A 13853-nucleotide genomic window follows, 5' to 3' on the forward strand; every position below is an offset into this window, starting at 1 on the left:
ACTCAAATTTGGTGCTTGGGAAAAATCTGTCTGAACGAGACCAGCCAGCATGATGACTCCAGAAGTGACAGGGCTGCCACATCCCGGGTCTGAGCTAACGCAACACACCATGCAGTTGACCTGCACATGTACAACAAGTCTGACGTGTTCCAGAGCCATGGACACCCTGCCTTGGCACAAGTCACCTCTGTATCACTTGTGCAATGATTCTGATGCCTACAGAAATGTTCTTTCCTGTGGGATTTCCAGGAACCTGGTGGTTCATCACACAAAACTGCAAGGCAATAAATTACACTTACAAGCACTGCGCTTTCACTGAAACTTTTAGGCCAGGAAGGTCATGTCTGATCACCTTTGGAAGAAAAAATGCTCTATTTATTTACTATATAGATCATATATCCACTGGTGAAAAACATCAGAAATTGTCAGGGGTCTGTCAGTAAACCTCTTCTGTTTTACACGGCCGAATGCCTGGTCCCCAGTAGCACAGTGAGAACCACACTTGTTTCTCCAGAAGATCTGACTGCTGAACACAGAGGTCGGGAGGGCATCGGTCCTCAGACTGGAAGAGTAGCGCTCTCCATACCCGTGCAATGCTGATCCCCTTGGTAAGTAAGACAATTTGTGCCAGATATGATGATGATTTTTTCTCTCCTGTGTTGAGACCACCCACCCACTACACACAGGGCACAGGATAGTAGATATAGTAGAAAGTTTTTCACCTCAGCTAATGCCAACCAGAAAGCGATAGACTTATTTTCTTATTACCAGTCTTCTTAGTATTGAACAGGCAATTATTTTCTTGAGATCGCTTCTGTGTACTAAATTACATGGACTATCTCCAAAGGGTTACGGCAACTCAGTAAGCTGGGTTACCTCTGTCTCTGACCCACAAACTGCTCTCACTAACCTTGCAGTGGTTTTGAAAGACTCCAGAAATAGCCATGGACAGTGTTTTCTTACTAGAAGTCAGATCTGGGTCTTATCAGTGGGGGAGGTGAATTAAAAACGACAAGGGGAGCCGTCCAGAGGGGTCTCATCCTTCTCTATGCACAGTGCCCAAAGGTGATACTGAACCATGCCCAGCATGCAGCCTCTCATAAACATGAGTGATCCCTTTTAAAGCTGGAACGAGGGGTGCCTGATACCTTTTGTGCTTCTAATAGTCCTCCTCACATTCCTTTGCTGCTAAATGAATGGCACGACTTTCTCAATGTTTCCTTTTTCCTAACTCTTTCTTACAGTTTTCATTTCATTTTAATGCAAGGGCACCAATCCTAGTTTATGTCATAATAGATGGACAACAATAGTGCAATTTAACTAAAATAACATGCTAAACAGTGCTACATGTTGACGGAGCTGTGATGGATAAAATTTGGAGTGTTTTGGTGGTTTATATCTTCAAAGAAGAGCTGGCAAGTGGACAAACTGACAAATGTATTTAAGAATCTATGCCATTCAAATGATACCACCACATGTCTGTTTGGGATTTTTCCCATCTAAGTGTGGGAATATGGGCACAGATTCACTTGCATACTGTGTTCTTCTAACATAAAGTGTCGGCATCTCAGAGGGTGTGTCAGTGGCACCCGATGTCACCAGATACACATTGCAAAGGAGACAGCCGAAATAAGTTTACGTTATGTATGCCAGGCAGTCTTTATTTATTTATTTCAGGCAAAACGGAGGAGGTCATGATCAAAACATTCTCACTGGAGATCTATATCAGAACGAGAAAGAGAAAAATATATCATTTGCATTTCAAGGCATTGCAAGTCCCTATCCTAACTGAGGTCATTGGTAATTACAATACAAAGAGACCAGATCCTGACGTGATCAACAATGATGTGGAAAAAAAACACTAATTCACATTGTTTTGGCTGAATTATTCTGCATTTACACCACTTTCACTAAGATGGAAGCTGGCTAAGGGTCTTTACATAATCTATACATTTTATGCCTTTTTCTCCTTTTATTTGTCACAATAAGCCACCTCCTTTGCTGATTATTTTTTTATTTTGTGAAATGTATTCATATTCTCAGAGTCCATCTGCTAAAAGTATCCTATTTAAAAGAAGATGGCATCATTAGCTACCCTCTCTTGCTATAAAGAAAGGAGCAGTTCCCATATTTTTACCCAGTTCAGTGGCTCAGTGGATGCACTAATCTTGCTGAACACTTCAGTTTAGATGGTATATCAATGAGGCATTCAAACAGAGCAGTTTATACACAAAAATTCTGTCTGCTTTGTAAAAGATTATCCTTTTATAAACACTCTGCGGAAAACATAAAAGCAAATAGGGGACAGCACATAGGACAGGAAAGATGTTAGCAGGGAGATTAATACTGAATGGGTCGAAATGAATGGTGCTTACCAAAACGAGGTCCAGATACTTTGGCTGCAGTGAAACATAAATAATGGGAATGACACATCGTTTATTCGGGATAATGAGTTGATCCGAAGTAGGGGCCTAGAACAAGAGATTAAAGATTAAATATCCATCTCCTGATGAATATCAGTAGCAAACTTTAACCTTTTCCTTCCAAAAGCACAGCTTCTTTGAACAATCATGTCAGCACAACGCAGTTAAGAAATGGGATAAAGCGAACTTAAATTGCATTATCTTATCCTATAAGAAAACAGTGCTTCATATTTTAAGATGGAGAACTGTATTTTTATTTCCAAGCTTGTAACTCTTTCAGAATAATTATATGAGAACACAAAGATTTTGCTTGATGTTTTCTTTAGAAAAATCTGGCTTTGGCATTTATTGCTTACATTTCAGTTCTCTGCAATAACTGAAGAAAGAACATACCCATCCTGAACATTCACTTGGGTGGAGAGATAATAACAAAAAGCAGCCTGCTGGAAAAGCACAGCATACCGCATGCGGAATTAGAGTCTTGAATGCAAGGAGGACTTGGAAGATGTCACAAGCTTTGGATCAGGAAAGGCTGGAAGTGTAGTGAAGGGGGGAAAGGCACAGACAACTGGGGACAGCAGGCTGACTGTACTGCGGTGCCGGCAACCTGTCCAAGCTGGTCAATTAGTGGTCCTTCTAGCTCAAGATGCTGTACTGCAACTGAGGCAGAAGACATAGGACAAGTGGGAATCTGGATAGCTGTGGCTTGCCCAGAACTTGGAACAGAGCAGCTGCTGAATGCATGCAGCCAGCCAAGCCCCGCATTGTGGTTTTGTTGCTGATGGCTGCCTCCTGAAAGAGGGATAAAACTGGGGACAGAGGGAGGAGGGAGGAGGGGGAGAGACTTTCAAATGACATTTAGAAAACAGTCTGGCTAGGAGGCAAGGGTGAGTTCAGTGTGCTTTCACCTGCTCCATGGAAAGGCGTTCACAAGCAAAAGGAGTTTGTGGTTTCCTTCGACTCTCTAGGGAATGTGCTGTCCTGATGCCAAACCAGCATGCATGTACAGTTGGCAGTTTCTCCACAGAAGAATCCTAGGACTAGGAGCTGTGGAAAAGTATCCATTTTTACTGGTAAATATTTGCATGCAAAACCAGATATTCCCATAGGTTTGTGTGAGGCTCTGTGAATTCGTTAAAAGGAAGGATTTTTGATTTATGCTGGGGGACTGTGCATGCATGGACACACGGTTCCACTGAGGACACAGTCCTGGGGGGTGAGCTCACTGAAATGGTATCTTGAAGGACACTGAACACCTTTCAGAGGGCAGGCCCCACATTTTGCAAAATTCACATGCTGGCAACAGAACAAAGATATTACCGTTTCACACTGTCCCTTTTCACCATGAAAGCAGACAGGATTTGCTGTGTTTCCCTCTCCTCTTGGGTCAGAGATCCGAGTTCTCTGAGGCACCTTTCCTCCCAGGCTTTCCTGCAACTGCATCGCTCCACTTCCATCATCCTAAAACCTCCTGAAAAACCTCCTGAAGCCTCCTGCTGCTGTATCACAGGTAATATGCAGAGAATAGGATCACAAGTTCCAGGAAGGCCAAATAAAAGCAAATGAGGGAAGAGGACTTGGGGTGCTGGACCAGTAGAGGAGGCAGAGCTGATAAATCAATAGCAAGGGTGTGAAAACAAGACATATGGCTGGTTATCATCATGGCCAGCCAGGACCAGACTCTACAGCGTTTGCCTAGCCTAGGTGGTCCCATGCTGGAGAGCAGGTCAGGTTTTCCACCGCTGCTCGTGGTGGCGAGGGGAAGGGGAGCTCCATCTCACCCAGTGCCACCGCAGCAGCCGCTGCTCCGGGCAGCCGAAGCGGCGCTCTCCAGGGACACAGAGCGCCATGCTTGGCTCAGCTGCTCTGCCCGTTTTCAGCACCCCGCACTGATTTCCAGCCAGACAGGCTTTTATCCTTGAGATACGAGCAGCGACTTTCCTTTTATTCAGAAAGAAGCGGCCATTTTCGAGCATTATCGCAGTGCTGATAATACATATTACAAACAGCAGAGCTGTGAAGGGATGCCAGAGCCCTCCTGCTGACTGATGCCTGACCTTAGGAAAGCCCACGTACACCGTGCCACACCACGGCATGCTTGTCTGTGCAGTGGAGACCGTCCTTCCTGAGGGCACACGGCGTTGCCGGAGTCACTGCCAGGGCCCCTGCTGCCATGCCTGCTCCTCCTCTCAGGGGCCCCTCACACAGCAAAAGACAATGCCCATAAGGTCGGTGGGTGATATTTGAGGGATCCTACAATGAAAGGTGTTGCATATACACACACAAAAACTCAAGCATGTCATAGAGGAGAGAGCACAGCCTCAAAGGCCCTGGTTGTGGCACAAAATGGTGGCCCCAAGGCTCCTGGCAGCCTACGCCACCCTCCCTGCAGAGGGACATGGCGGCGCTGGGCCTCCCTGCCTCACCTCTCCTCACCTCACCTCGCTGCCGAGGAGGAGCAGCTCCCGGCCAACCCCAGCACACGGCAATGGGCTCCTGTACTTGGAAAGTATTGGCAACTCAATTTAAAATTAGCCCTTAGTAACATGAAGGCAGTGACCAGAGCAGGACAAGACACAGAAAAGACTATTCTGGTACTATTTGTCCAAATTTTGCAGGCAAAAGTGAGCTTTCCAGAGTTCCCTCCAGTATGTACCTGTGTGCTAAAATCACAATAGTTTTTATTAATGGAGAAATATCTGCTTGAACATCTGAGTATGTACAGGAGTGAGGAGTTTGGGATGTAAAATTAGATGGGTGTTTCCCTATGCAAAATGTCCTCTCTGGGAAAGGAAGCAGTCCCTTGTGAAACTGCTCTGGGAGGAACCAAAACTCAGGTGTTAACAGCCTCACTTGCGCAAGGAAACTATATTTTAAAACATCTGTGAATAAACTCGTGCAATATGAATTTTCTCAGCAAACAGCCACAGTGCCTGCATCCACTGTGCAGTTTGTCAGTCTGGCCTCCTTGCCCCAGAGGGCCTGACAGGTCAAGGCACCTGCGACCACCCAACCACTCCCCTACAGCCACCATAACGTACCCCAAGGACAGCACTCCCTGCCCAGGTTTGCTGCGTAATCCATGGAGAGAAAATGGGGCAACACTCACCTCATCCTAACAACCCAGTTGAATCGCACCAAAAAATGCCTGTCTCTTTTCTTTGGCTAGTTGACTCTCACCCGTACAATATTTTATTAGTAGCATGTCATTAATGATGCAGGTATTGACACTGAACCTGTGTTTTTACAGGTGTGACAGGCTTGCCAGGTCCTTACGTATTCTGATTCAAATCATCATGTCATTTTTGGTGATACAAGCCTTTGATGAAACAAAAGTGGTTTTACATTGCTGATGCGAGTTTACTAGATGTATGTTACCCATTCAGCATCCAGAGGGGCTTAGATTGAACAAAACTGTGAGAAACATAATTATCTTCAATCACAGGGTGGGAAGCTTAGAGTCTGCCAGAAACCTTTGGACACTGAACCTGGATCCAAGTGTCACCCCAAGCAGTCATGGAATATAGGAACATCTAGACTTGTACCTGGTTACAGATCTGAAGTCTGGATTTAGGTCCATTAACTAGCAGTAGTAGGCAGAAGTACATCAGCAAACCTTACCTAGGCCATTCTAGGATGGAAATGTCCTGTCTGCACTTGGTCCAGTTCAGGGAGCAAGACTGAAGAGCACTTTGTGGCAACCTGATTCTGGGACAGCTAGTAAGGTCCTGAGGCGCGGTGGAGGGTTTGGGAGCCAGCGGCAGAGCACGCTGGGCTGTAAAGACAGGCTGCCCTTCTTTTTGCCCCTTGGGGAACAAGTAACACCCTTCCTGGCATTTCCCTTCACATCAAAGGAACCTCAGAGAGGCCCTACTGATGGTCACGGAGGGCCACAAGAGCAGCATAAAGCCGCTTGAGCAGGGTTAGCAGCATGCTCCCATATGGTCTTGGATTGTACCTTTCCACAAACCAGCTGCACCTCTCAAATAAATACGTACTGAGCAAAGCTCAGAAATGCATCTTTCTGGAGATTATTTCCATCTGCACATCACAAAGGATATATTGATTTAGCTGCACTCCTGAGATCAGAGTGGAAACACTGTATAGCCGGGAAGCAGACACATGTGCTGCTTATCAAAGCTATACATACGGTACAAAAGATAGCAGTGTGGAGAGCAACTGGCTATATTTGCACCAGCACACGACCTGTTCTGTAATTCTCTAAAACAAAGGAAAAGGAAGTGCTGAATGCTACTGTTCCTCGGCCATTCAAATGGCATGTCAGGAGCACACTGATTCCAGCTGAACTCATGGACATGAGGAATCTAAGTAGTTAACAATTGCTGTGGCTGTCAAGGATCGACCCTCAAAGCCTCTTTATTTGATTTATTTATTGGTGTTCCTTGGAGCTGCAGAGAAATTTAATAATTTACACAACGGGAAAGGTTATCCCAAGAGATGGACCAAAGGGAGAAGTTGCATTTCTTTCAGAGACAAGTGCAAAGTGGAACTTGCCACCAGAGCAAGGCTGTATTCTCCTTGCAAGGCTCTTTCGCCCATCTACAAGGAGGACGAATTACCTGTTCCTCAAATCTCGTGACATCTGGGTTTGTAGAGGGTGACATAATTAAGCTCAAAGATTACAAAGCAAGAAAGTCAATTACCTAGATCATGCAGTGCCAGAGTATGCTGGCAATATACATACCTCAAACTGGTTCAGGAACTATCCATATAATGGTCATCTGTGGAGGCAGAGAGGTCACTCAAGTTTCTTGCAGCATTAATCCTTCTTGGTGTCTCTGGGATAATGGAGAATAGGGAATGTTACTAGAGGAAAATAAGCACATATAGGACAATCTTTGCATTTATTTCAGAGTTTTTCTGGCTTTTTTTAGTTTTGCAGTTTACCATAAATTAGGCCACAATCAGCAGAAATGTCTCTGGGGGTGGGAGCAAAGGATTATTAAGTTTCTCTCTTTTCTTGCCTCTAGCCACTTTTGTACCTACCCTGTAGCTCAAGGTCCTACATCCTCACCGCTGAATCAGCAGGACACATCACATGAGCGATCCTCAGCCACTTCAGTGCAAAATCCTTGGGCTGAGTTTAAATGGCTGCTGAATAGTTAAAACCAAACTGCCCTTGCTGCTTCAGAGTCCTTGCATTGAAGCCATCACACAATAGGTACTACTGCTATTGTACGCATATCCACAGCAGACTTCTTTCCTTAAACAAAATGATCGGAGGGCTGGAATGCCTCTCCTATGAGGACAGGCTGAAAGACTTGGGGTTGTTCAGCCTGGAGAAGAGAAGGCTCTGGGGAGACCTTGTTGTGGCCTTTCTGTACTTAAAGGGGGCTTATAAGAAAGATGGGGACAGACTTTTTAGCAGGGCCTGTTGCAATAGGACAAGGGGTAATGGTTTTAAACTAAAAGATGGTAAATTCAGGCTACATATAAGGAAGAAATTTTTTACAACGAGAGTGATGAAACACTGGAACAGGTTGTTCAGAGACATGGTAGATGCCACATCCCTGGAAACATTCAAGGTCGGGCTGGATGGGGCTCTGGGCAACCTGATCTAGTTGAAGATGTCCCTGCTCATTGCAGGGAGGTTGGACTTAGATGACCTTTGAAGGTCCCTTCCAACCCAAACTATTCTATAATTCTATGACAAAGAAGCCTCATCTTGGTGGGATTTGGACAGGAGGTCAGTTAGCACACTTTCAAGAAGGTGAAGGCCAAGAATCACTGGCTCTGACAAAAAAAGATGGTGAAGTGCCCTGAGCACCAAGACAGAACTGACATCAAGTCACTTTTGTGTCTCCTCTATCAGTCTAATGCCCCATGTGAGTCAGAGAAACATAAAAAAGAAATCTTTGATGACTGCAAAAGACAGTGCCCTTCAAGTAAATGATTGATCACCTGGCAATGCTCAGGTGAAGAAAGAAACAGTCACTCCAAAACACACAGTCATCTTCTACAGTCAAATTGAGACCACTTGCAAGCCCAGGATGGCTGAAATGAGGCACAGTATATTGCCTGCTCACTGTGGATGTTCAACCTCAAGACTTCCATCTAACCCAGGTACAGACTGAACTAACCCGAGTGAAAGGGGCCAGTGAATCCCAAACCCACTGATGTTTCCTCAGCTTGGGGTTTGCTTGCTCTGTGGTAACTTGCCCTCCAGCAAGAAAGATCTCTTCCTCCTCAGCAAGGGATGCAGAATCACCTATGAAAAAATGGCATAGCTGCTTTTCCCTGGAAAATTCCACTCAGCATCTGCACAGCAGCTGGATTTCCCAAGTCTATTATCTTGTTTCACTCATCTGAATGGATTTTCTCTCAGAACAGTTGCTGATCTGGCTGATCATGGCTTGATTCACCATGGTTTACCTGAATGAAATAAGAATTAGCTATGCTGTTTCTCCTCCTCCCACTCCCGAATGCTAATTAATTATAACTCATGACTGAAAAAAGTGGCACATGAATGGCTACTTTGGTCCAAAACATTAATCAGTCCTAAAAATCCAAACCAAGCCGAGTCACTTTACAGTTCAGAACACTATTGGGGAATAAGTTTTACTTCAGTCTCATTCTTTCCATTACTGGAGCCTTAAATACATCTTTTTCTACAGATTCAGCCAGGGAGCTGCATCACTAATATACTGGCCAAGCATGGGCACTCTTACTCATCCTGGGCAGTTCCTTAATCCAAGAAAGGTCTCACAGGAGAAAGTATGACTGCAGTGTTTAGCATTAAATAAAGCCACCAGGCAGGCTCTGGCACCTGAAGTTTGCAGATTTTGATCTAAGATCCAGAGCCCCTTACAACAGCTGTGCCATCTCTGTAACTCAAAGGCCAGAAATATTTTTATCACAAAACACTTATGCCTCCTATTGAAATGCACATACACACTGGCACATCCTCAGCAATGGGCTATTTTATATGAAGATTCTGAAGAACAAAGAACACGTTCAAGGAACGTATCTTTCCAAGAGGCAATTTTATGCGGTGTGCCTCCTTCCATGCTTAATGGTCACAGCTAGGTTTAGAATGATATGTCAAACATTTTTTCTCTTTTTTTTTTTTTTTAACTTATTGCTGTTTATAACCCTTAGACTCAGCACACAAACTGGGCTATTCAACTCTGCATTTTCTAATGACGGCAGCCTTTCTTCTTTCTCATTATAACAAAAACGCTTTGAAGTCTGATGCTGTTAGTTACAAGTATTCTGATATTTCCCCAGCAAGGATGCAATAGGAGCCAAAACAAGCCTCCAGGTGCCAATATTGCACCTGACAAATTAGGCACACGACTGGAAAAGGATGGGCCCATCCTTCTGCTTAATGTTCATTTCCTCTCATTTCCACATTAACAGGAAGTAGTTGGAATGGAAAAAAGGCTCTCCTTAAAGACCCAAACTATCAAAAGGCCTGGAGCTGTTTCTCCTTGCAAACAAAAAACTTGGAAGCCAGCTACATCCTATGATTTGGAGCTCATTTACAGTGACTTATTTAACCCCTACTGACGGCACGATGAACAGGATGTTATGATTTATTTAACACTTAAAGCGGGTGCGAGAACAAGGTGGATGGTGCCCTCAGACGTAGTCTTTTCATAATTTATTGCTCTAAGTGCTTAATTTTTCCTCAGGGAAGCCTTTGATAGCCGCCTGCTACAGTGTGGTTAAGTGTATGCATTAAGCTGTAAAGCAAAAATATTATCATTATTATTAATAATAATAATAATAACTGCAACAGAAGTTATTATTTCACATAATAATAACTTGCACATATTGCTCAGCTGGAACTCTGAAGTGTATCCCCACACCAACTGAACTGACTTGAGGACATTTAATGGAGCAACAAGAGAGGTGAATTTACCTTGCGAAGACTTTAGCTGCACGATCTAGCCACAAACACAAAAGCAAACTCACTCTCACACCACACGGCTCGTAGAAGGCCACTGGAGAACCGTAACAAAGCCAGCTAAAAAAAAGAAAAAATAAAATGACTAACATCTCCTACACTGGTACCACAGGGGACTCTGACCAAGAACAGACTCACAAAAAAATGTTAGGTCCGACTGGCTTTAAAGTTGAACTGCTGCTTAATAATGTTGTAGCATGCCTCAGAGGGCTTATCTTAAAGCACCTTCTTTTGAATGGTTTGTAATCTTTATCTGGAATACAGGACCATCCTTAGAAACCATTTTTATGTCAAAGTTAGTCAGTGAAATAATGCATAGATCCTCTACCCTCTGGAGATCAGTGTTCAGCTCTGCTTCATGTCATTACATTGAAGGCCTTTGGTGACTTTAGCAGCAAGATCTGTAGGAACGCTTGCACCTGTGGATAAAGGACTTCAACCCTGAATGATAAATACATATTTCTGTGTTGTTTTGGTTTTGGTGTTGTGGTGTGGGTTTTTTTTTTTTCCCCTCTTGAGCATGCATATGTGAGCGTAAGTTGTATTTTAATATAGACAGGCAGGTAACACATTTCACTTTTAGGAGATGAAGTAACGATTTTAGCAAATTACATTCGTCTCTTTAATCTTATATTTCCATGCACACTGAGTTAAATGTTGTAAAACTATCAATTCTGTCAAAACCTAACAGAAAGAAAACAAGAAACCCTGCAATCTTAATGTCCAAACTGACTGGTGATTATCAGGAATTAAATGTGCAGGAATTCCAAATCTTTTCTGATCAGAGATGTCTAGATGACTTTTGTTTTTCCATAATTGTATGAGGTTCCTACATAGTATTTAAGAATCTATTATATTGCAATTGATGTAATTAACTCTAATAATCCAGTAAAAGTCAGTAGGAGGGCTATTCGAGTCAATAGAAAAGAGGGACTATATTATGAAGGTGTTATTAACCTATACAGATTTTTACTAGACATTTCCTTTTCTTACATAATAAATATACAGTGATGAGGAAGGCTGTCATTATAATTTAATGGGAACAATGGCTCATCACTTCCTTTCCTGTACAAGCCTTAACTAATTCTACATACGGTGTATAAGTAAAATGAAGTTAAATGAATCTCGCAAATTAGCTATTAATCATCCATCAATCATCTGTTGCTCCATGATTAAAATCTGTGTGGCATTCAGAGCTGGGAAAGGTATTTGGGGAGTGGCAGGAGCTGCATGTACATCTTCCAATTCATTTATTCATGCACTCCCATTTTGTATTGCCAAAGGTACTTACTGGAAGCAGTCCTGAAGTCAGAGAAAGTCTCCTGAGGAAAGTTCAAGCCCTTCCCAGGATAAAGCAAAACTCTCATTTACATATTTATAAGCATTGCCCTGGCTTTAAGCATTGTGGCATATGAAAACCTCATTCATGCTTCTGAATTCAGTCAGACAACTCTTTTTGGGGAAAGAAAGCAACACTGTGAAGTCAGGGAAACTGAGGCAGTTGTCTGCCATATGCTATGCAAAGCGATGAAGAGAGTTCCTCTGTCCAAGATCTTAATCTCGTGTCTCAGAGGCTTAGAGGCCTTTTTGCACTGCCCGATGAGGCAAAGGGGAGTCTTGCTTGAACATGGCTATTAACGTCAGGCTTTTTAGGAATTTCTGTCTTCACCTTCATCAAGCTGAGCATAAGCCTTATTAGATATGGAAGACTGCGTTGATCTCATTAGCAGAAGTGCTTGTCTTGGCAGTAGACAAAGATCAGATGTCTGTGCTACTGTTATTTGATGTATTAGTTGATTTCTATGTGTCTGGCTACAGGTGACCCTCTTGTCTTCCATCCTGGTAGCCTCAGCCCAGGCAGCTCCCCATGGCATCATCCATCTCTTTTTCAAAAACTGCAACGGACCATTGTGGGCAGTTCCAAAACATACTCAAGTACACAGTGACCTGAGGATATATTGCAGCCTCTTTCCTGATCGAAAGAGGTCCAGGAGAGGGCAAGGATGGACAGTGTTTTATTTATTCTGGAGTCATTTAAAATCAGAATAAATATTGAATGATCTGGATCCTCAGTGCAATGCCACTGAATTTATGCAAAGAATGAGGCTGAGACAGAGGAGAGGAGATTTGTTTGCTGTTAAAATACTTTTTAAAAGATCTTGGGAAGAGGGTATAATTTTTGAAAGCTCTTCCTATACAGACCCCTCTCCATCTTGTTCACATGTTCACACCACTTTGGGTAAGACATAGTGTATGTATTCAGCTAAAGAAAGTGGGAGCTGCGATGTTGCAAAAAAATACAACATAGAGGAGTCCAGTAATGCTTTGTAACTACCACGTAGAGGTTTTTTTTCACATCCCAGCAGTAGGGCAAGTGCTCTACAGATATCAATAGTTGCACCACAGCTGACCTATGTTGCACAGAATGAATAAGCTTTTACTATAGGAACACAGATAGGCAACCCTGCTGACTCCTGCTGAATAAACCTATTGTAAAGCTGGCAAGCAACATCCTTCCAGGGCTCTTGGACTTGTGGCTTCATCTAGTCTGGAACTCCTGAGAGTTTCTTTTTTTTTTTTTTTTCTTTATAACAGCATCACACTTTCCTATACTGCTAAACACAGAAGACATTTCTGATGTTTGCATTGCAAGCTTCACCTGCGGCATTACTTGATTTTGTGGTGCTTAACAAAGCCTTTGCTTTAAATCAGGAGCCAGTTTTTTGATAACAAGGACATGGATGGAAAAATCAGTGCTCTGTGAGGCATTAAACCTCTTTTCTTCTTGTTGTGGGCCAAAGCAAAATGCCCACAGGTGTCACACAACCCCACATACCAATAATTAGTTCACCACAGCAGGTATGTCACGCCACAAAAGCTGTGTTTTGAAAATGCCATCTCTTCTTTTGGGAGAATGCTGATGTCTGACTCCTGGGCACGGGCAGTCGGGGTCCGATGGGGTTTGGGCAGAGTGCAACGCCACCCTCTGCAAACGCCGGCCAGGCTCGGAGCTTCGCTGCCCTCCACCACGCCAGCCCCACCTGAGGAGCACAGGGGTGTTTCTCCGGTGTCTTTGGAATTGCAAGCCCACGCAAAACAAGGCGTGCCAAAAATGATAGACCGAGAACCGTTAAAGTACAGCAATTCAGCAGTCAAAACTTCCTTTCTTTAAATCCCCAAACACCACTTAGTTATATAATAATCTCGGTTCTTTCACGCTCCACAAGCTTGCCTTAAATCGTCTGGAGCAGTTCCTCAGCCGCCACAGATAGTCCCAGCGGAGGCAGCAGAACTGGGACGGCTCCCACCAGCTGCCGCTCTGCCTCAACTGCAATTGCATTTCACACACAAAAGATGACAACAATCTACAAAAAAACCCAAATCAAAACAAAAAGCTCCACCCTCCCCTCAGTTTGAATTATCATCTGCAAGAAAAGATTCCAGTGTCCGGGCTTCCGTGGAAAATCAATACAGTCTTATCTTTATTTGTTTTACTTAAA

The 13853-nt window shown here is 43.6% G+C and overlaps 1 long non-coding RNA gene across 2 annotated transcripts in view; it reads right to left on the reverse strand.

Annotated features, from left to right (window-relative positions):
• Positions 1 to 1648: 1648 nt before the first annotated feature.
• LOC135987667 (uncharacterized) overlaps positions 1649 to 13853 on the reverse strand; it is a 28200-nt gene continuing 15995 nt past the window's right edge. Inside the window, exons 2-5 of one of the 2 annotated variants that reach the window (XR_010606039.1) lie at positions 7129 to 7222; positions 3332 to 3470; positions 2376 to 2471; positions 1649 to 1720 (exon numbers count right to left, since the gene is read on the reverse strand). This is a non-coding gene — a long non-coding RNA (uncharacterized LOC135987667). The remainder of the gene's footprint in view (positions 1721 to 2375; positions 2472 to 3331; positions 3471 to 7128; positions 7223 to 13853) is intronic. The other variant, XR_010606038.1, reaches the window with a different exon arrangement.

The sequence above is a fragment of the Caloenas nicobarica genome, chromosome 3 (genome assembly GCF_036013445.1).
Source record: "Caloenas nicobarica isolate bCalNic1 chromosome 3, bCalNic1.hap1, whole genome shotgun sequence".
Lineage (NCBI taxonomy): Eukaryota > Metazoa > Chordata > Aves > Columbiformes > Columbidae > Caloenas > Caloenas nicobarica.